Source organism: Accipiter gentilis, chromosome 11, assembly GCF_929443795.1.
Source record: "Accipiter gentilis chromosome 11, bAccGen1.1, whole genome shotgun sequence".
NCBI lineage: Eukaryota > Metazoa > Chordata > Aves > Accipitriformes > Accipitridae > Astur > Astur gentilis.
In genome coordinates, this window is record NC_064890.1 from 12,952,918 (window position 1) to 12,978,442 (window position 25,525).

At 37.1% G+C, this 25,525-nt stretch overlaps 1 protein-coding gene across 10 annotated transcripts in view; it reads left to right on the forward strand.

Annotated features, from left to right (window-relative positions):
• Positions 1 to 25,525, forward strand: part of MAGI2 (membrane associated guanylate kinase, WW and PDZ domain containing 2) — a 763,702-nt gene that overhangs the window by 237,310 nt on the left and 500,867 nt on the right. The window lies entirely within an intron of this gene.

A 25,525-nucleotide genomic window follows, 5' to 3' on the forward strand; every position in this document is an offset into this window, starting at 1 on the left:
TTCACCTATTTCTGCAGTAGACATGAAATTAAACAGACTAACATAAGCCATGTCCAACTGTCAGGGCCATTCCTTTCAAAACAGATCTACTTGGCTGACACAATATATCATTTAAAATTGACTGAAGTTGCATTATTCTTCCCTCATAAAATAATTTCTTGGTGCACAAAAAATGGAGCTTCTGTTTAGGGCAGAAAAAAGGTGCACCTTTAAATTTGCAGGCTTGACGTCAGAATGTTAAGGAGAGGAAGGTAAACTGAGTAATTGACTGTGCTATTTATATGGTAGTGAATGGATGGTCTTTGAAAGCTGTGGTGTTGTGAATGCTACTGTATGTTTTTTCTTTCGTTACATTAAAGAATGGAGCTTTGAAAAGCTCTACCAAGAAAAGGCGCTCAAGCGTTTCCCTTTTCTTTTGGAAGCTGAAGATGAGTAAATATGAAGTCCTAATTTCAGGAGTTCTATTCATCCCTGATTAGAAAGGCAGGTGGAGAAAAGCATTAAAAAATTATTACCTGTATGCAGAAAATAAAAACCATTACATTTATGTGAGATTTAAGATGAATTAGGTTTGTCTGAAGGTGCTGAGAAACATCACAGCTGAAGTGCACATGCAAGTACAAATATGTTTTGAGATTAAATCCCACTTCTTAGGATGTCTGGGAGGGTCATTAACATAGGAGTATACTTATTATAGCCCCAGCACATGCATGTTAAAGATGGAGATCCAGATTAAAAAGAAGGAAAACCCAACAATATTGCAACAACTACACACATGTAACACATACTGCCTGTCAGCAGTATGGGCATGATGAGTAGTTTTGGGGTTTGTTTTGTTTTTAATCAAGGCAATAATAAAGTGTTCTCATTTGTCAAGTGAAATACAATACTTGCAGAAGCAAATTTATCATTCAAAAAGTAGCATAACAAACATGAAGACCACAATTTGTATAAACACTCAATATTACCCTTCTCTTCTGCTGTGACTTAACCATCTTCTGTGTCATTTTATATGGTTATATTCTTAGGTCATTATCATATTACATATTAAGCATCTTTAACTGAGTAAGAACCAGATTTAAAAAAATAGTATAGTGTTGGGCATGACAGCTGCTGAATTGCTAGGTGAGCAGGAATGTTCTTGGATAGAGTGGGAGACTCTTTTCAATAGTGGTGGTAGAAAAAATAGAAGTAAAATAGTGCCTGAGTGACATATTTTCTTTGAAATTTTTTTGAAAATCATATGAAAGTAGCCCTTCTGATATGTAGGTATTTTAAAATACATAAATTAACAAATGCAGACAGGGTGATATGGGTTAGCTAAAGAAGTTTTCATAATCTGGTGAATGAAAAGGACACCGTTGGATAGATTGCAACCCAGGTTTCCCCTCATCATAATTGCGGTGAATCTTTTTTAATGCAATCTTATTCTATCTCCAGCATTCGTGTTTAGGTGGGAAAATGTTCTCAACCGTTCTCTTTTTTTCATCTAACCGAACTAATTTTTTAATCATGAACTTACTTTTCAAGGGTGCTGGTATTCAAAATTTTCTGCTTTTGGCACTCTTGTTTTCTTTTCTTGTTTTTTTTTTTTTTTTTTTTTTTTTTTTTTTTTTTTTGAAGCTCTGTACATAGGCTAGGAGTAGTGGTTAGCCATCCAGACACTGTACTTTACAACTGGTAGGGAGATTTCTTTAGTGTGCAGCAGTAATATTTAAATGAGTATACCATTGCCTATAAGTTCACTTAATGAGTACAGACTAACCATGTACTTATTACAAATCTTGCAACAGATACCAACACAGCAAAAACAGCACTCAATTTGGTCAAATTCTTGTGGAGAAAAATAGAGAGAAAGCCAACTGCAGGCAATGTAGCCTTTATTTCCAATGACAAGGTTGTAACATACAGAGAAAAAAAAATATCTGAAAAATAGGTGGCAACCTTTTCCCTTTAAAAATGCACCTGCAGTTTTTCCTCAGTTATAGAGGTATAACTGCCAGTAAAACCAGGAGAACCTTTACAAGAGCATCCTTGACCTTGAGTTTTTACTGTTCTTTGCCTTTTGTTCAGACTGACAGCACTGGTCCTAGCAGTGCAGTGGGCATGACCACTGGTTTCTCAGCCTTCCAGGTCAGACTAAGACATCTTTCACTTACAGTAAATGAGTGAGCATTCTCTGTGAAACTAGGAAGTGGAGAACTAAATCCATACTGGTTTTAAATTAGGATAAGCCAAATGTAGTTAGAACAGGTAAGCCAGTATTTGCTGGATAAGAATTTGAATTGTACATTATATAAGTGTATATCCCTGTATGCATCAAAGGATGGATAGTCCAGAAACGCATGACATGAGGATAATGGCTCAATTCTGCACTTGGAAGTTGTGGCCCCTGTGGATGGGATGAATTGGTTGGGTTTGTGATCCTTATATTTCTCTATTTTTAATAATGTAGTGCCACTTTCTACCGAATTAGAAATGACCGTGTAACCCTAAGAGTCAAATGCTGCCTTCCATAAGTGGTTGCAGTTCTCAGTGCCATATGAAATTGATTTTCCCTGCATTGTCAACAGGAATTACACGCATATATCCCAGGGCAGAACATGCGATTGTATTTGCAGCAGTCGAGATGCAGCCGTTAACTAGCTCTGTCCCCAGAGCTGTGTGACAGCAGTAATGAAACTGATGCATAAACAAGAAAATGAAGAAAAAGTTATGTTAATTTGAAGCTGAGTTAGAAAAGCAATAGTTTTCAACAGACAAGGTCAAGAAACTGAAACTTTTTTTAAAGATACAGTATTGCAAATAAATAAAAGAAAATGTACACTCTTGAGAAGGAAGACTGGGCACAGTTCTTGTTTTAATGCAAGCAGAAGGACTGGACTTCAGGTGAAGGGAAACCAAAAGTAATACAAATGAGAAATATGCTGAGCATCTCAGAGGAAAACAAAAAATGACAAAAGACAGTTCTGGGGAAAAGAAAGGTTCACAATTTTCCAAGTTCAGAAGACACGACTGAAGTTTGTCTCATGTTTTCTTCCCCTTTTTCTGTTGTGTGGGTTCTTAGCATAGTTGTCATATCCTACACTTATTCCTGAAGTTATTTAGGAGCACTAACCATTGAGGTTGTCCTACAATACAGAAAAATAGTCATGGTAAGAAGTGGTAGTTACTAAACACAGGTAAGCAGTATCTGATACTCTTCCTTTCTGTCCAAGCCCAGGGATCTGGAGAAAGGCCACAAAACACATCTAGGACTGGGGATGCTATAGGCAGACAACAAATTAGTCATGCTGCACCTCGTGCTTGGTAGTGCTCTCGGCAAACTGCAGTTGCCATGTGGGCAAGCAGCTTTCCAGTCTTCACTAATGTGAGAAGAGATTGCTCTAACTTCTTGTCATTGCAAGAATAAAGCTTTGGGGAGAGTATGTGACAGGAAAAACTTTTGGTAGTGACAGTCATGATCAGACCTGTCTCCTTTGATATGTCCTTCCAAGCAGTTGCAGATTCCATTTCTTTAAGAGCTCGCAAAATAGCAGAGCTGTGGTGGAAAATGGAGTCTGTATGCTTCCTTCCCAGACAGGAATATGAAATGATAGTGGAAGATGTTCTGATTAAACAGCACTGGAAAAAGTCAAACAATGACAAGCTGATTCATAGAAGTAAAAAATCATCTATTAATTTGAAGAGGTTGCCATTGATATCCTCTGGGATATAACCTCAGATCAACAGTACCTCAGGTAAATTACTCTGTCCCACTGCACTGATTTACACCGCTGAAGGATGCAGCCCAGAAGTGCATCCTTCACTGGCCACATCGCAGAAGTTCACATTGATAATGTGAAATAATATAAAAAAAAAAAAGGGGGGGGGGGCGAGTTATGGGGATGAGGAAGTTTCTTTCCTAATGTTTGCATTTAGGAAAACAACAATGGTGAAAGAATGGAGGGGACTGGCGGTGTGTGTGGTCAGACTTATTACACTGGATGATGCAATACTACTATTACCATAGACTTGGAGGAAGGATGTTTTATTTAAGACATTTGTCAGCAACATAGGAAAAAAAGGTTCGATTTGTGACCTGGCCACATGCTGCATGTGAGTGACCACAGGCAAGAAATGCAGTTACTATGTGCTATAGTTCCCCACATATGAAATTGTGATAATAATTCCTTCTTTTGCTTAGTTTGCCTATTGGCGTGACAGTTGCTCTGTTAGGTGAATATACATAACACACGGAACTACAAATATGAAACCTATGAAGGGAGGCTATGGAATAATAGCCTCCCTTTCTGCTGTGATTTCTTATTTTTATGCATTTTCTGTGAATAATTAGATTCTTGGGTCATTGACTTTAAAGAAAAGCCTCGTTTTTAAACATGTGTTTGTTCTAGTCTGGTATAATCTGGTCTGTGTATAAATATATTTAACCTACATGCTGCAGTATCGTCTGTGTACTGTTGAAGCCTTATATATTACAAAGTGCTTCTGTTTATTGCCTAGTCCTCTTTGCAGAAGAGAAAGTGTATGCAGTGATTTTTATTTTTTTTTTCTGGACTTGCTTTTGTTTGCCATATATGGCAAAGGTAGTGCCATTTGCTTTTTTTTTTTTTTTTTTTTGTTAGATACTGAAGTCAATAAAATGTGTTTCTACTTGAAGCAGAAGTAGCTGGAGGGTGGTGAAGATGCTCAGCCCTCAGGGGAATTCACTCCAGCCTTTCAGCCCTGGAGAAATCTCCCTCTCAAAAACAATCAGGGTCTTTCCTTCTGGCAGAGAGGTGTGTTATGTTAGGACACCATAGTCTTTCATAGTCTTTTTCATGGGTACCAGTCAGAAGAAGTAAGGCACTGCTGGGTGTGTATATACTGAGTTATGATGAGGCTTTTCTCTCCTGCCCCTCCTCCCTGGGGTTGGAGCTAATAGGTGTTATCATAGAACAGTAGTTTGTATTAATTCTAATACCTTTTATATTAGTCACCATAACAACGGAGTGACAATATCGAATAAATACTGAAGGAAATACCAATTACATACCCAGGTTTTCATCTGAAGTTTCTGAATTTAAAGGTGTGGAAAGAGTGGCAGAAGTCAAGTGGGCAATAAATATATATTGGGTGAGGGTACCTCCCACACAGAAGCTCTGTGTGTGTAATTCTGCTGCTCTGAATAAGGATGTGAGATTGTTTGACTAGTCTATAATTGGACAAATATAAGGCCTTTCAAATTTCATTTGTAAAATATTTTTTTCCTCTTTTAAAAAGTAAATAGCCAAGAGCATTCAAAGGGGAATGTGTGAAACGGACTTGCCAGTGGTTTCATATATTTTTCTTATAAGTTTGTTCAGCATCAAAAGTATCTTTCAAGAGTGGAAATTCAGTGCACAGCTTTGTTCTTAAAAGAAACAAATTGGTCCAGGTATTGTCAGTTAAAAGATCTGCCAGTTTGATGTCATATGGAACTATTGTTAGGATAAAATAACCTGTGCTTAGCACACTACCACCAAGAAATGTCAGCATCACTGGAAATAACAGTACCTAACTTTAATGACTACTTTAGTCTTTCAGACCAGTGTTAGTTATTGCTTAGACTTGACTTTGATGGCTCAGAATAGAGCAATGCAGAGCTCTAGGGAAATGCTGTTCTGTATCTAATGGAGCACACCTCCAAGGTGTATTTAAAGTGGAATCATTGGCAAGCGTATTCAGCCTTTTTTTGTATCTCAAGCAAAATTAAACCAAATCAGGTAATAACGTGAGATGGGGGCCCAGCTGTGCTGTATGCAGCACAGCCACGTGTACCAGAAGATGATGAGGAGGTCGCTGCTTCAAACAGCTGACAGCCTAAATAGAAGAGGCAAAGAACAGTTCACAAATAAACCCACAGCACAGACAGTGCCTGAGTTGACTTGCATGAGGTGGAGTGGTGGTTAAACTAGTGCCCGTGGCCCTTGCTTTCTTTTCCACTGCTACATTTATTATTCCTAATTACCTCCTGGAAATGCACATGGTACACTGACCTGTTTCTCTGAAGACGCTGGGAATGTCTGGTTCAAAGAGATTGGCTTAGCATCTTTGTATTGACTTTTCTGTGTGATTTTATGGGGTTTTTTTGTCTGTTTCAGGGCAGGGTGGTAAAGGTTACAGTCGGCCCTGCGCTGTCTCTCAGTCAGCAGGCACAAAGCATTGCTCGGGCTCAGAATGTGTTCGGGCTGCAGGCACTGCATCCCCATCGGTGGGAAGGAGTGCATGAAAAGAAAACCAAGCAAAAAACTTTTTTTTTTTTTTTTTATTTATGAAAGTGAATTATGATTTTATCTTAATTACAATCTAGGGTAAACAGATGCCCAAACTATGTCTACAAATAGCAATGCTGATAGAAAATACTGTACTGTTTGTTAGTCATGAGAGAGAACACACACATAATTTCTGTCACCTTTTCTCAGAAATTTCTCAGGTCTATGTACTGAGGACATCAACTCTCAGCTTCCAGTGACTAAGACATCTGTTTTAAATACTTACCTTAAAATAACGGGTATCCAAAGAAAATAAATGCTGTTCAAGACAAATGGGAAATCGAATGTGTCTGATGTGGTATAACTGTAGTATGAAGTGAGAATAGATGTAACAAATAAAAGAGCAGTAGTTGTATACCACTTATGATATTACAGCTTGGATGTCCCATGAAAGATTGTATGAAGACATTAGGATATTTTCATTGGCTGTATGGTTACAACAACTTGTGTTTCTCTGAGATCCTTGCAACCAAATCACATCTGTAAGAAACTGAGACTTTTATTCTGCCCCCTACTCCCATTCTTTCCACTCCTTCATTCCTTCCTTTCTGCCCCCTTAAACACTGTGCTGTTCTCTCCCATTTTCAAAATCAAATCATCCAAAATCAGTAAATTTTTTTTTATACTGCAGTGCCAATACCAATTATTTGTGTAACATGCAATCTGATGCACTGCCAACTGGACAGTTGACATAATACCACTAAAGTCACTAGAAGTTTTTGCAGTGAAAAAAAAAGCAGGAAGAAGTTCTGAAATTAGAAACACGATCTTTTTTTAAGCAGTTTTCCTACAAAATAATATCGCATATCTTCCTCAAGGGATGTTAACTGGCATGTCATTTAAAGACTAATGTCTCTGGCAAGCAGCTTGGGTTGCTAATCATATCTGTCTGTAATTATTTATATGTGATATAACACATGCATAATGCCAGATGAGAAGTTTAGTTACAATATTTGGCTGATTCCCCCCAAGAACCGATCCATTTTTCTTTAAACTTTGGGAAGGCTTTCTAGTGTTGCAAAATGAGTTCTCTAAATCACATGATACCAAAAGAATAAAGGATAGTGGCAGTTTTAAATGAATTTTGATGATAGCTCTAATCTTATTCATTACTTGAGAACTAGCAAGAAACTAGAGGGGCAATAGCATAAATCTGATGAAGTACCTTGTCTCTGCAGAAGGAGAACAGCAAATAATAGAAGAGGCCACAGTTAACTTATTTTACAAGTACAAGTCATAGCTTTTGACTCACCTGAAGCAACTTGAAGTTTGGGTAGAGGCTATATCTCCCTATGACAGTAGCCTTTTCCAGCCTGAAGGTCTTAGATGTACTGTTGCCCTTTTTCCTGAAATAACAAAATTATCTTTGAAATGATGAGAATTACAAATATGATTAACAAAAGTTGCAGCATTATTGAACATAAGCATTCCTATGATTTCTAAACAATTTTTTATTTACTACATGATCTTTCTGAGTTGCCTTCCTGATATTAAAAGATTTTAAAATATATCCTCTAGATAAATTTAGTCTCCATCTACTGTCAAATAGGTCAAAAAATTGATTTTTTTTTTTTTCTTGAGGGAAGCTGAAGTACTGTACATAAAGGTAGAAGCGCATGCCAGATTGTACAAGTTTTGTGATAAAGTGTGGGTAATGCAATTCACATGGGAACATTAGAACTGCTTAGACTGAAGTTGCCTCAGAAAGCTTCCTCATTTTGGAACTTTTCATGTCTTTGGATAACCTTTGGATTTCCTGTCTGTCTTAGTATCATTTAAAGCCTTTTTTTTTTTTCATTCCTCTCTGTCTTCTCTCAGTCTGTAGAAGATAAATGGTCAGAGACAATGGATAATCTTTCCTTTACTTGGTGATTTTCATCTGAAGAACAACTGAACAGTGAACATGGAGCACCAACAGCTGCTCTTAGAAATTCAGAACAATAGCAACAAAAGAAAAAGAGCTGTGTAAAATAATCGATATTCTGAATTGGATGACCAAATTAAGCTAGTAAATCCATATTTGCATCATTGAATAAAAAGGTCCAATATAAATTTTGGCACAATGTGCCTCTTTTGATTTTCTCTTCTGGGGCTTTCGTCTACAGTCACAACAAAAGAAAATCAGTGGTAGTGAGGATGGACTTCCTTGTGAATAGATCGTCTGATGCCTATTGAGCAATTTATGTGAATTGTTAAGCAGTTGGCCAAGTTTGGGTTCACCAAATAACCGGCTTGCTCACATCTATAATTCTGAAGTGCACCTGCAGTTCAGTAGCCTCCTCACACCAACTGGAGCCCAGGTCCTTGCTGATTTGTTTGGACACCGTGCTCTGTGCCACTGCTCCCTTCCTTTAAAAAGGTCACAACTACATTGCATTAGCGAGATTATACAACTGAGACTACTTTAAAGCTTTTTTTTCAGGCTTTGAGATTTTGTCATGCCCCACCTTTAAAGAAAGAGGTACTTACCACATTTTCTGTGTCCTATGAAAAAAAAGAAAGAATTACAAACCTTCTGTGAGTGGTAAGCCCAGGTCGATGGACTAGTGCCTCTAATGGTACCATGGTTTAGATTCAAAAGTAGCCTGGCTAGAATAAATCCTTTTGAGGAAAAAAAAAAAAAAGAGAATGAAGATAAAAGAGGTGCTTTTTAACATCTTAAGAGCGAATAAAGCTTTGGTTTCACCAGTAGGGGTGAGATTAATTTATAATTTACAGGTGGAAAACTGTTATGAGGAAAACTCTTTTCTGCAAGTCCTTTCCTTTTTATTTCTCTTTATCCTGAGGGTACCACTGTCCGTTTTTGTCCCATGACAGTTTGTCACAACTTTGTATTTCTCTTGTATCTCCAGGTTTTGATTCTACCCAATGCACCTTTCTTTTTCCAGTGTATTACTGTTATTAACACATCAACCTCTTGACTAGCTATCAATCTAATATGGATTATTCAAATCATTCTGTCAGATTTTTTTCAAGGATTCTGAATAGGGAAATGTTCTCACTGTGGAGAAGGCAGAAATATATTTTGGTTTAAAAAAATAATTATAATAATGCAGAGGTTCGAGATTGTATTTTGAATGAAAGCAGTGATCTGGATTTAAATACAGAACAGTGTTGTAATTTCTGCTTTAAAATTCTTGTCTTTGAATTTTAAAAGGTTGGTATGGACATTTATAAAAGGGTCTAGAAAGCAATATGCTTTCCAGTTAAGAGATTAGATATTTTTAGTATTAAATTTCATAATAATAAATTACATGTGCCATTATTTTATCAATGTACTTGCTTTGTATTTTTGTTGAAAATAATCAGTAATACATGTGATAAGTTGCTAAGAAATTTTCACATTGTTCACAAAAATAGTGGATTATTTTGTATGTAGAAAAGAATTGAATTCACTCTAGGCTACTGATGGTGCACTCTCTACCTGCTTTCTAGTGGCCTTTAGCTAATTCACAGCACCACTCATTTCAAGTCATCTGTATTTTCTGATACCCTACTTTTTTCTTTGATTGGCTGATAAGCTTTCTTTTCTAACCCATATTGGTATTGATATGAGTTCTTCAACTCATATTGGTACTGACTTAACTGGATGCTTGACCTGTCATTTGGCATTTGTTAATATTGGAGAAGCACAGAAATGTCTGTCTGTCTTTTTTTCCCCAAGCTTTAAATCAAAACCAGCCTACCCCTTCTTGGAAAAATAGAATCCATTTGTGTGTTCTTTCCTCTGCAGAAGAAGTTGTGGAGCGCTTCCTGGAAAGTCTTGATTACAGGTGTGTCAGGAATCATGCAGTAAAGCTCTGTCCTGCTATGATTCACTCATTTCACAGGAGACCTCGCTTAATTGGCAAATGCACATTGTGCTGCACTTGTTCTTGAAGAGCTCATAGAATCCAGAGAATAGCCTGCCATTTAATGACCTTTAATTCATTGGAAAATGTAAACTATGGTGGCATTCAAAGTAGCGATTTGGCAAGATTTCCTTTCAGAAGCTGTTTTTTCAAATTATTTCCTGGTAGTAGCAGCAGCATCTGTAAAAAACCCTCTTGTTCCTTTAGAGAAGTTCTCCATTGTCTCCCACTAAAATGTTGAGCGATTCTGAGCCTCTCCAAGTTCGGTTTGTTTGTGAAAGGTTATCAGCACTACCTACATTTGCTGATTGGGCTTGCGTTGCTGGTGTAGCAGCTCCCTTCCCTTCACTGTTTTGGATACCACATGCAGTGAAGAGCTGGGCTACTGCCTTTTCATTCTATCTGTGGAAACTCTCCATAAATCTCTGTGCAGCTGTTCTGTTCTGTGCAGTCTCATATAATAAAAAGGCTTCCCCTTTTTTGCCCTGCCAGAGGGAGCAGCTGGGAAAAAGGGGATATCAGGAACGCATCCCTGTACGGACGTTCTCGGTTAATAGTTGTAATACACACAAGTCAGCACAACTTGGTGCAAAGCCCCTCCGTCTGCCAGCATGGTGCAGCTTCTCCTGGTTGCCCCATGCTTTACTCAGTTGCAGCTGATGAGGCCCAGCTGGCTACATACTTTTTTTTCTGTTTTTCATGTCTGAATAGAAACAATTTATTTGCAAAAGATGGTAAAACCATTCCATTTATATGAGTGGAGGTAATCTAAAGCATTATGGGCAGACTGAGCTTCTTCCAGTTATTTTACATCTTTTTGCAAAGAATTAATCTTGCACTAATGGGAATGCTTGGTTATACCAGGTCTGCAGAGTGCACATTTTATCAGTCCTCATTAAAACCATGTATCTCTATATTGCAACATCAGTACCTAATAATTCTTATTTTCTTGTTATGAATAGTTTTGTATGATTTAAGAAGTGTAAAGCAGATTAGACTTTGTACGTTAATTTCATCTTATAGTGTTATCCAATCAGAATAACTTAGAATAATATGGCTCTCCATTACATTTTCCAGATGAAAATAAAAAAAAATAATATTTTTGAACTAGAGGCAACAAAGAGAATCTTTAATTAAAGAAGATGATGCTAATACACTACTGAAATTTTGGAGGTGCTAGACTAAATTAAAAATAAGTTAAAAGCATTCAAATTCTTCAATGGTGTCTTAATTGGCACATCACATTTGCTTGGTGGCCAACACTATCAGAATACTGCTGTGAAGAAGCTAGTATTGTTGCAGCTAAAACAACATCTTGATAGTAGATAGAGCTTACACTGCCAAGTTTTCATGTGTCTGAACAGAATGAATTAGAAGGTAGTTGCTTGTATGACAAAAACAGCCACAGGTGCCTAAAGCCATCATTCTTATTCATACTCCACTTACTTTATATTTGCATAGCAATGTAAAGAACCTAAGGGTTAGAACCACATAGAGACATAGGTAGGTTTAAGTAGACTTTTGGTTCTTGTCTAGGTCTGTGTTCATCAGCATCCATGTTCTTTTGCCATCTAACTTTGCAGAGAGAGAAAATTCTTAGTTGCTTAAGTTTTCATCAGTACAATTATTTAAGCACCTGTAACATGGGTCTGGGCAGTCACGTGAATGTCCTAGCTGATTCTATTAAGGCAAATATTTGGGTCCTCCAAAGAGTATATTTTCTAGATGTTCACATAAAATAAATCAGGTACCATACAAAGCACAGTAGAAGTCATTGCTTTTGTTTGAAAACATTGCTGGTGGAGAGAAGAGGGAAGCACCCCATGATGTTGACTCCATATACTAAACCCTGGCTGACTTCCCACTCAGCAAGCTGGTGGTTTGGTGTCTGACTCGAAGCTTTCAGCAACTGAGCAGGGAAAGGAAGCTTATGACTTGATGCTGTAGGTTTTACACAGGTTGGAGAAGGTGCCTTACACCAAAGCTAATGCTTAGGTGATGGAACTTTGTAAGTCTAGCCCATACAATAAGCAAGGCTCTTTCCCAAATATACCTCAAGGTTTGTCGTGTAGATAGTTGTAGGGATTGGCGCTCGGAAGATCTCGCGATGTACGGAAAGAGAAGGGTTAAGGGAGGCGGGATGACCGACAGACAGTATATAAGGGCTTGACGCAGTTGAATAAACGCCATTTGCAGCATCCTCATATTGGTGTCAGTGCTCTGTGGCCCAGGGTATGGTGGACCCTGTGCCGAGTCCCACGGGGTGATCAGACGAATGTCTACAATAGTTTAGCTACCGTCGCAAGGATAGGATAAAAATCAGGCTGGTTTCATATTTCTCTCTTTCTCTTCTTTTCTTCTAAGTCCTGTGAGGAGATGGTGAAATGTACAGCTGACTAGTGAGTCTTTCTACTATTCAGGATTTCATTCAAGGAATATGTGAGATAATGTAGAATCTCCATTGATTACCAAAGGCTATGGGGCAGGGTTTTTTTCCCTGTGCATCATGTAGAATGAAGTTAGCGATAATATATATTATCTAATCTTTAGTTTATCTTTGTGTGCTTCAAAAATAATGATAATTTCCTATAGTGCATCAAAACTTGCCATGAGATCATCAGTCGCTTTTATCTACAATGCAAATGCATCTGTACTTGTATCAAGATTTGGGCACCAACTCACTACTATTTAAATACACAGTTAAAATTGTACTGACTCAGAAACATGGCAATTGGAGCCAGAAACAATTTAGTAATCTGGATTTTAAAGCTGTCAGAGAATAGTTGTCATTCTGGTTTTGTACTTTATAATGCCATGTCCTGGAAGAGAATGATGAATTTTGGAGAAAATCCTTCCTTTCATCATCTTCACAAAAAGAGAGCATTTAATTACTCCTGTTCTTTCCTGTCATTATCCTCAATTTGCATCTCCCAAATCTGGTATGTCTGGTGGGCTTTTGTAGAGATTTTTACTTTTCAGACTCTTCTGAGCAAGATGCAAGATTATTTCTGGCCTGGCTCAGAGCAGTTCATTCTGAACTCGAGAAGAAAAGTAGAAGAAAGGCCAGGATATCTGAGGCATTCAGTGGTGACCATGCTTCCACTAGCTTCCATTTTTTCCAAAAAATATTTGAATTCCATGAGTCACTGTGTTTCTAAGAGCATTTTTTGCCTAGTAAGTTGAGGAAAATATCCAAGCTCTATACTTTAAATAATTTATTTCTGTTAAGTAGTTCCTATTTTATTGAAATTCTTTTAAAAGTTCTGAAAAAGCAGTAAAGTCTAAAAGAAAAGAGAAGGCTTCTGCAAGATGCAATTATACTGTCTTTCTTTGTCCCTCTTTTATTAAACGTGGAAGACTTGAGCAACAATAATAAACATAAGAAAATGTTAGTTCTTGTATAATCCTCCATTAGCATCATAAAAGAGCATTCTGAATAAAGATTAAAGGTTTGTTTTTTAAAAAAAGGTTACAGATTTAAGTTCTGTTCTACAAAAGAAGGAGCCTTAAAAGAAGATGAGCATAAAGGAAAATTGAAAAGATAAAGTAGAAGGGTTTGTTATAAAAACAAATGTCTTTGCTTCTTGTGCCTGTTATTTTTTGTCCGTCAGACAGTGGAGTGGCCTGAAATGCAGACACATCATGGGGGAAACTGAAGTGCAGCTTTGTCCTTTAGCTCAGTACAGACCTTGAAAGTGATGTTGTCATTTTTCAATAAGGGTTTCATGCAGCGAGCAGTGTGCACATATACTAACATTTCCATAACATTGTGGCAATGATATATCTTCTTTTGGTAACTTTAGGTCAAGTGAATCTAATAATGACTTCAAACTGTAAAGATTCTAACTGAAATTGTAGAAATAAGGTTGCCATGTTTTGTACTGAAGGAACAACCCTTATAGAGTTGCCTTTCAAGGTCATGGGTAAAGCTCAGTAAAAAGACGTTAAACTTTTATGGACCACATATATCACTTTCATTTTTAAAAAGTAAAACTCCCCTTATAAATTGCTTACAGCTCATTAGTCACTGAAACCTTCTAATGGGAATTTTCACCGAGTTTGGAAACATGGAGGGGTTGCTGAGGGCATGTGTTTAAATGCCTGTGGCCAGAGGCCAGATCGTGCTCTCGAAGAAAGGTAGAAGTCTTCCTGACTTGGGCAAGAGCTTCCTGAGGCTCACAGCATTGCTGTCATCGTTAAGGACATGTTATGGCATGGACTGCAATGTAAAGTACAGTAACTGGTCTTTTACTCTGCTTTGGCAATGTCTGTGCTCATAAAGAGTTAGCAAAGACTAGACTAAGGCTGAATTTTAAAAGGATAATTATGGTTTTGGAGAGACAGTAAACTCTGAGAAAAAAATGCACCTCTTTTTCTTGCATCAAGTGACTCGAGTGACCTCCCATGTCTCAGGGTACACAACACAGGATTAGACCATGTGGCAGTTGCCTGTGAAGCTATTTGGGTGGTGGAGGGAACACGAGTTACTTCTGAAGATAAATTTCTAAAGGATTGTGTGATGCATTGAAAGTTTTCTACAGTTTCCTGATTTTTTTAATACTCAATCTGAAATCAGACCATTTTTTAGACTGAAGATCATGTTAAGTCCAGTTAAGAAAAAATACATGCAGTCAAAAAAAAGGCAGATCACTTTGTGTTTCATTTCTTGAAGCCTTTTCTGAAGTGATTGCTAGTTATTTCCCCATTTCTGCTGTGACTTACCTTAAAAGGAGGAAGAACACTACCACCTTAGCCTGGTTTAGGCATTGAAAAAAACCCCATAAGTCACTGGAGGGATGATTTTAACCTACTAGGTAAGAACATAAGCAAAGTTACAAAGGAAATGTACAGAGGCACAGTCATAACTTGGAGCACAGTTTTTACTGCTCGAGTGAAATATCATCATGAACTTTCATTGAGTTGAAGTGAGAATTAATTTAGTTCTCTATGTCCCTGGTAGAATTTCGTTAAATTACTACAGGCCTTAACTTTCTGCATCTTGTAAAATGCACCACTTCCCCAGACAATACAGTGATGTTTATAGCAGCTTAATTTTCTTTCATTATGTGATTCCGTGTAGCACCTATAAAGATGTGATCGGCACAACACTAACAATCCTTCAAAGTTAAAGCTTGAACAGATCAATGTCATTAGGTCCATTAAACTCAAATCACAAAGCACTTCACGCTGTTGGCCAGAAGGATTAATAAAGGTGTAAGAGCTATATAGAAATAAGAAAACCATGAGTAATTATGGAAACTAGACTCTCAACCTGATTATTCCAGAAGTCAGGCACAGGAACCTCTGCAGTGCTCTGGTGCTGTGTTCTTCCAGTCCACTTCTGTTGTGCTGAATGATCATGGCACAAGGTTGAAAATGTCTTTTCTTCCTGCTGGGTACTCCATCACAGGTGTTAAATATGTGCTTATAGAAACTGCTTCTAATTTAGTGCCATAACAACACAGAAGGAGGAGAGAAGGGGGATTTGCTAGAAAGAGAGAGGAACATTTAAAATGTGTTAGTCTGTATTTTCATTCATACCGTGTAGGTACATCATTGTGCAGAGTTCCCCATGAGTTGTGTGCTGTCCCTGTTTGGACAGTATTGTGCAGAACTGCACCATGCGGCAGGCAGAGAAATGTATGTCTCCACTCGGTACTCCGTACGGTGCTGTAGTCTCTGTTCATACCCCAATTCTCCTTTTACACCCCAGAGAGAGACCGCAGAAAATGTAGGAATGCTTAAATAGCAATTTCCTTGGCCAATATGGATGGAGTGGCCAGTGGCAACAACACACAGTCCTACCCGTTTAAAGGTGATGGCTGTGTCTGTGCTAGGAAAAACACATAGAGATGAATAAAAGATAGTGACCCTGTAGAATGATGGGAAGGGATTTCTTTCCCTTTATCTCCACTTATAAAAACATATGACATGGTTAAATGTTCCATTAGCTTTGTCTCCACTGCTCCATGAATCTCTCACAGAAGTGTACTTCCAAGCTTATTTTCCAATGACACGTGCTGCCAAGTTTGAGATGAGAAAACTGATTGTGAATGATATAGCACAATTTTCACTTCTGGGAGCTGAAGAATATCACATCATCTCGGCAGATATTACTCTGCAGCTATTATATCAAAGCAACTGTACAGCTTTTAAAATATGTCCTGTAGCACACATGAAGGGTTTTTTGGTGTTTTTCTTGTTCTGTGTAGGATTATTTAAAAGACTGGAAGTCAGAGTTTGGGTTATGTTCTCATTGTCCTTGGTTAGATTCATGATTCTGGCCAGCTGCTTTATTAAATCTGGGCATATACTGCTCCTCTTTCTGTGTCACTAAAAAGCTTGAGCAGAGGAAAACAGCCACAGTCCTACAAGCGTGAGAGAGACTAGCAGCAGAGAGTTCAACCTCACCTTCCCGTCACTCTCCAGCTCCATAAATGAGTTCTGCGATGGCATAGGGAAGACGTGAGTATAGACAATCAGAGCCTGCTCTTCCTACATGAGTTCGCTCATCAAGGCCGGAAATACATGAGCATGACTTGTCTGTTCATTCTCTGCAGGCAGCACGAGCACCAGTATCAGTCTGCTAAGAATTTGGGCTTGTTTGCCATCCACAGAGGCAATGATTTGGTTCTCTGTATTTCACTCGATCCATGAATACAGTAGTGCTGCAATAATGCTGTTGATTGCATATAATGCTGCTATTGTGTATTGTTCATACAGAACACTTCAACAATGGGTCAGGATTCTGCAAGATATTTCAGATGAGCAATACCATAAAAGTAAAAATAATTATTATTAGAGTTCTTTGGTGATTTGAGGAAACAGCCTGTTTTACATAAATGCAAAGAAACGGATTTGGCAACTAAATAAACAACTTCTTAACCTCTTAATTTTCTTTTCATTTTTATCTGTTGGGGTTTTTTTTCTCCTTTATTGTATTATTGAAATTACAATTCAGTGCCTGACAACTAAAGCATGCATCACAATTCTGTTTCTTTCTTAAAAGGCTGAATTTTCTATTTATCCACTGGTGTTTGAATCTATGTAGATGTTACTTTAATGATGATATATGTTGTTGCCTACTCATACTGCCTGCAGTTACTGTATTCATACGTGTAGAGAGAATGCAATGCCTACATGGATTATAGATGTGAAGGGATCAGTACATCCTTGGTGAGCCACACAGAGCGTCCTGTGAGATCAAGGTCTAAACTGTAGCTCCCACAAGGACTTTGGCGGAACAGGGGACTTGGAGCACATCAGAAGCTGTGTCTTACTGATGTAATAGCTGAATTAGGTCTGCAGCTAGAATTCTTCTCATCCTCTTTTGGAATGTATTCTGTACAATGAAGTTTAAGTTAGTACTCTTAAGAGTTTCCATTATTCTGAATATATACCAGCAACCAATTCTCCGCTGATGTCAATTGGTATAACTTCATTACTGTTGGGGAATTTTGGAGATTAACACTGTCTCAGGCTTTAACCTTGTTATGATAGCCAAGAAACATCAAGTTCCATTTCCAAATGATTACTGAATGCTAACAGCTCTCTTGATTTTACTGATATAGATTGGCACAAATAGCTCCGATCATTGCTGAGCTAGATATGTTCCTGAAATACCAAAATAATTAAATTGGTACTTTTGAAGCATTTTTCTACAGACACTTGTAAATTGCTTTGTTGTCCACAATTACAAAAGAAATTAGGTAAAAGTTTAATCATAGAACTGTAAATGTTGCAAATGTGAAAAGCAGAAGCTTTATTGTTTTCTTTAAATAATAAGTTGTTATTGTCAATTCCAAAGTTTAAAAAGAAGACAACAAACAAACAAACAAAAACCCCTCACCCTCCAGATCAAATTAAGAAAACTGATTTCATTTATTTTTATGTTTTTGAAAGAACTCAATTTTGCAGGCTAATTTTGCAGCACAGTGAAGTGCCAATTGTCATAGTTGCTGCCTGGGAAGGGATACTTTTGCCAAGGTAATTTTTGTCACTTCCCCACATATTTTTTTTTTAATTTTTACCTCTGAAAATAAATGACATGTTGTAGCTTAAACACTATTATAAGCAATAGCATGCCTGAATGCAACTGTAATTGAGGATCTACCTACTATTCCTTTTACAAAATTGGTGCAGGCTTCACTGCTAAACCCAGGTGCACCAATCTCAATTAAAGTGAGGGTGAAAAACTGCAATTCTCTGTTGCCTCATTTTCATAAATATTATTTTGATTTGGGCTATTTTAGTGCACATGCACCTCTGTGTTAAAGAGGCAGAGCAGTAAGACCATGGGCTAGGACTGTTCACATAGGCAAAGGGTATTCATTTCCTTGAAAGGAAGAAGAGAACAGTAGATGTTGAAGGATGTTGAAGGGAGACAGTATATATTTATGACAAGAGGAGAAAAATGATGTTTTCTCTTATCATTCTTCTGAAGAAATCAGTGATAAACCAAGAGGGTTTGAGGAGCAAATGTAAGTCATAGGATTCAATTACTTCAGTGACGATTTTTGGAATAGGAGTGACTTTTGTAGAGAAGGAATTAAGGCTGTTCCAGGGATTTTAACCACAGCACAAGCAAGGTTAAAAGAAACAGTGGGACTGAGCCAGGACAGCAGTTTGGTAAAGAAGACCTAATCAGGGACAGAGGCAGGGAAAAAGAGAATGAAAAAAATAGAAAGAGTTGGCAGAGCTGGATGATGAAATGATGGAGAGGATATTCAACCATTTAGATCTGACCTCCTTCTGGAAAGTCAGAAGCTGTGTAAATAGCCTTCTGGTCAATGGAAAGGTTGAATTACACCTTTTAGGCGAGAAAAGACATGAGAGGTAGAAAATATGTTGCAGCATGGCTGTTGCAGTCAGCAGGATGAATGTGACAGGTTGAAAAGCACAGAAAAGAGAAGCGAGAGGAGCGATCCAGGAATGTGGCCAATGGAGTTGGTCTATGGCTTGGCTGTAGATGCCAGCAATGAGCAAACAGGGAGGAGGGAAGATGGCATGGAACAATCAGAAGGAGTAGGGCAGATACAGGACAAAGACTTCAAAACAGAAAGAGTGGAGAAGGTGACAGACATCCCCAGCCCAGCCCAATTCAGGGTAGGGATTGTAAGGAAAATTAGAAGCCTTGCTGAGAGATGGCAGCTGCCCAAACCGTGCCTGACACGTGCAGGTATGTTGACAAGACATGAGCTTCCTCTGGAAGTACTTGCTGGATGTGATCTAATGGGGTTGTCTGGGAGGTTGCAGCACTAGCACAGGCATCAGCCGGGGATAGTAAGCCCTCCTCAGTGGTGCATGAGGTATGGTACCATACTAACATTGCTCTCCAGGTTCCTGCCCAAACTGCAGGCAGGTTGAGCTTGTGTACACTAGCACTCCTTTATGTTGCTTTTCTGCATGAGAACTAAGAATCTGAAGAGGGTGAGACGAGGCTGTGGGGTCTTGTGATCATGGGTTCACAAATGGCAGGAGGGTAGATGGAGGAGGTGGGCATGAGGTTCTCTAAGGTAAATGAAAAAAAGAGGGTATAATTTTCACAAGACCGATTGAAGTGGCAAACCTGTGGGGAAAATACTGTGTGACAGGATCATTAAAGATTGCATTATAATAGAAATCCAAAAGGAGATGGATTAAAACAACTGCTAAACTATGACATTTCCTAATTTTTGAGTGCCATGGTTTAGAAGTGTAATAATGTTCTTCTGTCATAACTTACAGAGTAGAGATAGTCATACAACTTTTTTTTTTTCTTGGAGAATACAACAACATGGGGCGGGGGGGAGGGGGAGAAATTTATATTTTTATCTTACTTTGTTCCTGCTTATAGTATTGGGAACACTACACAGTACTCTGGAAAAAAAAGCTTTCAAGCCCATTTGAATGTAAAGAAACTACAGCTCTCAGTAAATGTGAACACTGAGACAATTTCTTAGTAGAAAACCCAGTATCACTTTAAGTATTAAAAGAAAAATTTTAGTTGCCCTCATCAGGGAGAATTTTTCTGCACATAGATTTATACTTTTTTCAAATCTCTTATTAGTTCTATGCAATCATTCTGACATTGCTGAAGGAAAGAACAATAATAAAATATGTGTTGGCAGTTGCAGGTAACAGTCTGGAGTTATACAGAACACAAAGATAAGGAAAGACTCTGAAAAAGTAGAAGCTTGCTTAGACCATCTCTACCCCAGTGTTCATAAAACTGAGATTATGTTGTTTATTTACAGTAGCTGTGTAAAGCTTATGTGAGCCATGAAATAATAAAATGTGAGAGAACTAGTTCATGATCTTTGTGCCAGGCAGGCATCTATGTACCAGCTGGGGAAGCCAGTAGCATTCTTTAAAAAAATACAGTGGAGCTATGGTAAAGAACAATAATGATTATTTTCTGCTGTCAGTTAATGTAAATGATGCTCTTTTAATCTCAAACATTTATCCAGGGTATCTGGTAAAATCAGGCACACTTGAAATGCATTGTGGGTGCTGGGGGAGCTCAAAAATGCATTACAGTGATATGCTGCTCAAAATAAGAAATGCTTTTGTCTAAATGATAATGGGAACTGAGCTTTCAAGGAGTTTTCTCCACACAGCGGTACTATGCCGTGTTCCTTACCAAGAAATGTCTGTGGACTGTCTTACAGTCAGAGGTGCTCAGACATGTCCTGGTTCCATACACCTCTCGTGAGGAATCAGGAATGACTCCAATGTCTGCAGGAGGGAATGGAGTGCGAAATAAGGAGATGTTCCTTGTGAGAGATGAGATAGTTTTGACCAAACTTTTGCAGTAAAGGAGAAACTTACACACTGCTGCTACAGAGAAAAAGTCTATATTTAGTTTATTTTATCTTTAGAGAGTTAAAGCTTTCTAGATTAGATTAATATTTACAATAAAATCAGTGTTGAATCTTATTTATTACTCAGCATTCACCTTTGCTTCTATTATGTGTGTCTATTTTTCTTGCCTCATTATATTAGCATTTGAGGAAAGTAGAAGAGTGTACATGTGCATAGTGAATGGTTAATTACTGAGAATTTTTTTTTTCAGTAAGTAATTTTTAATCTGACCTTCACAAGTGATAGCCAGGAGCTGGAACAGCTTCCTGTTAGTGACATGTCAGAAGGCCCAATAGAAGAATGTTTTTGAAAAGGTATTTTTGTGTGCCTTTTAGTAACAGAACAACACTGTGGTACCAAGGGTATGCACATTAATGGATAGTGAAATGATTTAAACATATTTTATTTTATTTTATTTTATTTTATTTAAAAATGTTTGAATAAGAGATCATGAATCTGATGGTTTCTGTTATTGGCAAGATACAAACATCAGTTTAATTGCAAGAAAGAAAAGATAAAATAGGAGCAGATGGAGATATGGTGATCTCAAATGTCCAAAATTAAATTTGAACTTGACCAAGCTTCACAGGATTTTATGCTGGATCTGGCCGTATGTGCTGTAAGAAATTAAGGCCAACCTGTGGTTAGAGGTGAAAGTTGTTTAGGGTGAAAAAAGTATTTACTTCATTTTAGGATGTCTCTTGCTTCCTGTGTGACCTCAATAAGGTCACTAAACTTTTGCTGCAAATTCATTTTATTCAAATACAAAACAAGAGAAATAATAGCCTTTGAAGGTTTCTTGTGAAGGCAGATTAATGAAGATTCATAACATGATTTCATATCACCAAGTGTATTGTGAAGTGGAACATGCTATCAAGTTAAATATATTTAGCTAGTATTGTCAAAATCAAACCGTAAAAAAAGACTCAGACCAGAAAAATAAAATCCCCAGGTTGATCTTGAATAATGACATATTACTACACACAGTCCTTTTTGGTTTTGTTTCCACCCTCTCTCTGTAATAATTCCTCACTCTGTGTTTTAGTGTAAGTCAGAATACATTGCACTGGAATCCTTGAGCAGGGTGTTTTTGTTCAACCCTAAATTTGTAAGACTTCATAATATTGTGGGAGGACTGGGATTTTTATTCTTTTTGATCTATGAAGGTGGTTTGTATTTTCATGGTTATGGTTAATAAAGAAATTATTTCATACCTTTCAAGAGGGAGAACATTTATTGAGAAAAATGCTACACATTCCTTATATGAGTAGTCTCTTTAACTTCATGGTACCCTTATGTCATGAAGACTTAGTGTTGGAGGAGAAGGTATTTTAGGCCTGTACAAGTTAATTGATTTTGATTATTTTTCATGTAAGGATGGTGAAAAAAGTTAAAAAGAAAAATATATAAAAATTTTAGACTTGCTCTCCAAATATGGGACTTTAAATACAGATCTAGATCCATGAATAGTCTATAGCTCAATATTAGTTTCAACTAATAGAAGTTCAGTTAAATGGAAATTCTACAGTACATTTGACTGAGGTAGAAATCCAGTTCTTATCTGCTACTCAATTCTGAGTTAAAGATTTGCAATTAAATTTGTTGATTGTAAATTTATTATAGGCCTTAGCACATTTCTACTGCAGCTGAGAGTAACTCTGATTATTATTAATTAAATTTCTTATTTATAATTTTAAATATGTACACAGAGGTTGATAAAACTGTTAGAAGTTTTACAGCGTACTGTGTTCACCACCCTGAGAAGTGTTTTGTTAGGTATGCGGTTATTGTCACTTGCACATTCAAGCACAACTTCTGTGGACAAGAAACAGTCCTGTTTCTTTTTGGTAATCCGTGTTGAAAAGTAATGCTTGTTCTGTAGATAAAAACATCTCCAGTTGGGCTATGGCACAAAAAGCATTATAGCTAACACAGTTAGTGACTCAGATATCAAGGCCCTCAATTACACATTTATACCATAGACATTTTTATAGGAGAAAGTAACAGCTAAGAAAAATGTGAAGTATCATTTCAGTGGTGTACCATATATATGTGAATTAAGCTCCAAACTTCCATTGTCAGGTACTGTCTCATAGCTTTCCACTCAGTAAGCACTGAGTAAACACTCATTGTTTTGATCATTGGGGTAAGAAAAATGGCATTCACTTCCACAAAGAAAGTTTGCCTTTCATTTTTTCCTGTTTATTTTCTCCTTTGATAATAAAAGATAATAGCGTATGACTCAGTTGAACATGAAGAAAGCAAAATCAGGTTGAAGGACGCTTTGACAAATAAGCATGAGAACACGTACATGTATGTTCACATATTACAGTGTATACTTTTATTATTTACAGATTTTATTCAAAGATGTTCTTTCTGGAAAAATAAGGAGCTATACTAAGTCAGTCAATTTGGAAAATTTCGTAGCTAGGGGCTTGGAGCTTCTGTAAGATGAATATGTAAAACCATCCAAAATTTTCTTCCAGGCAAAAGCAAAAAAAGATCAGAGAAAGATTTAATCTTTAACTACCCTATAAAAATATTAGGAGTAAGTGAAGAGTCTGCAAGGAACAGAGAATGCATTTATCAGCCAAGAAAGTAAGCTCTGTTCTAGAGGTTGGAAAGTAAGGTTGGGAAAAAAAAAGATGAACTAGATCTTCCAGAGAACTAAATAAAACAGTAAATTCTTTGACCACATAAATAGAGATGAAATAAGGAAAGAAGACAGGGGTTTTATTAGGACGGGGAAATAAGGATTAGCTATACTCCAGACTAAAAAAGTGTTCAGTAAGGATCATTAAGAACCCAGACGTGGAGGAATAATGACTAATAAGAGAGTGTGTAAATTATATGCGGGTTTGAGGTTGGGGTTTTTTTGGGGGGTTGGGGTTTTTTTGTTTTTGTTTTGTTTTGTTTTTTTAAAAAAGCAATTTATTGCATCCAAGATAGAAGTAAAACCAAGAACTTGACTTGAGATGTAGGGGAGTAGCTTACCTCCATATCAGAATATCTGAAGAACTTAAATATAAAATTGCAAGTTTGACATCCAGGATGTTTAGTACATTTATAACTTCACAAGTAATACTATGAATAGCAAATATAGCTCATTTTAGGAGAAAAACACCTTTTAGGAAACGATGTATTTATTTGTTCAACTCTATCGAAAGCAAAACTTTAAAATAATTTTGAAGTGTTGAGAAAGCAAAGTCATAGAGATGAATGGAAAATCAGATAAAATACAACAAGACTTTTGTAAAGGGTTAAAAATGTCAGAATAATCTGATAGTTCTTTGATGGAATTATTGATTTTATCAGCTGAGGAAGTGCACTGTAGAATTAATTTGTAATTCATTGTCACATTTGGTATGGAGAGATGGGAACGAGTAAAGCTGCTATATACATTGGCGAGACCTCATCTGAAATTCTTTGTACTATTTTGCATGCTCGTGTTCAAGAAAGATGTAAATTGGAAAAAGCGCTAAGAAGACATATGAAGCTGCTCAGCAGAGCAAGTACCTGTCTTACTGAAATAACTTAGCTTAATTACTTTAGCAAAGTAAAGATCGATACATAAGAGGGGTTTTCATTCATCCTCTATAGATAGATTCAGGAATGAATACCAAAGTGGAAAAAAAATTATTTAAGATAAAAGAGGTTAAAGAAATGGGTAAAAACTGAATATGAATCCATTAAAGCTGGAAATTAATGGCACTTTTTAAAATCTGATGGGTTTTGGTTTTAAGGAACAAAAAGAAACTCATTTGAAATTTATGAAAGAGGCCGCTTTGTATTTTCCCTCTGACTGTAGACCGAACTTGATGACAGAAGGAATTTCTTTCTAGCTATTCTTTCCTATACCATATGTGATACAGCCATTCATCTTCAATTATGTGTTTGTATGCCATAGCCCCATTTGACAGGATTGGGATTCTTCTTGATAGGAGTTTAAGTTTTAGTCCAGATTAGCAAAACATTTCAGTATATGCTTAAGTCCCGGTGAAGTCATGGGTTATTGAATTTAATTACTAAAACATACATCTTTGCCTAAGGAATACTTAAAAAAGGAACTATGTCGTTGTTTTGTTTAAGCCTAGGTATAGGTAGTTTCATTGATATTTTGACCCTATGAAGATAGAACTTTAACTATACAAACTCTGAGGGACAGTGGAGGATATCTCAGCTCTTAAAAAAACTTTTCTGGAGTTCTCAAAAAAAGATTTTCCTCGAATCTAATTCACAGTTTTGTGATTGTCATCAATTCATACCAGACAACAAAACAGTGCTGATGTTAATCCATGATATAAAGCCATTATTACATCAGAAGCGTAAGTTGCTCTCCGAGTTGTCTGTTTATATGCTGAGATGATATGTGTCGAGGATTATGGTCATTTATTCTAAATGTAGTCACTACTGTAATTTTTGTGTGTGTGTGTGTGTATGATGTAAGTGAGAAATAGAGTAAGCAATAGACAGATGTATGTACTTCTATGGTTTGGCACCTTCTATTAAAAACAGGTACCTCTTCAGGCTAGGATAATC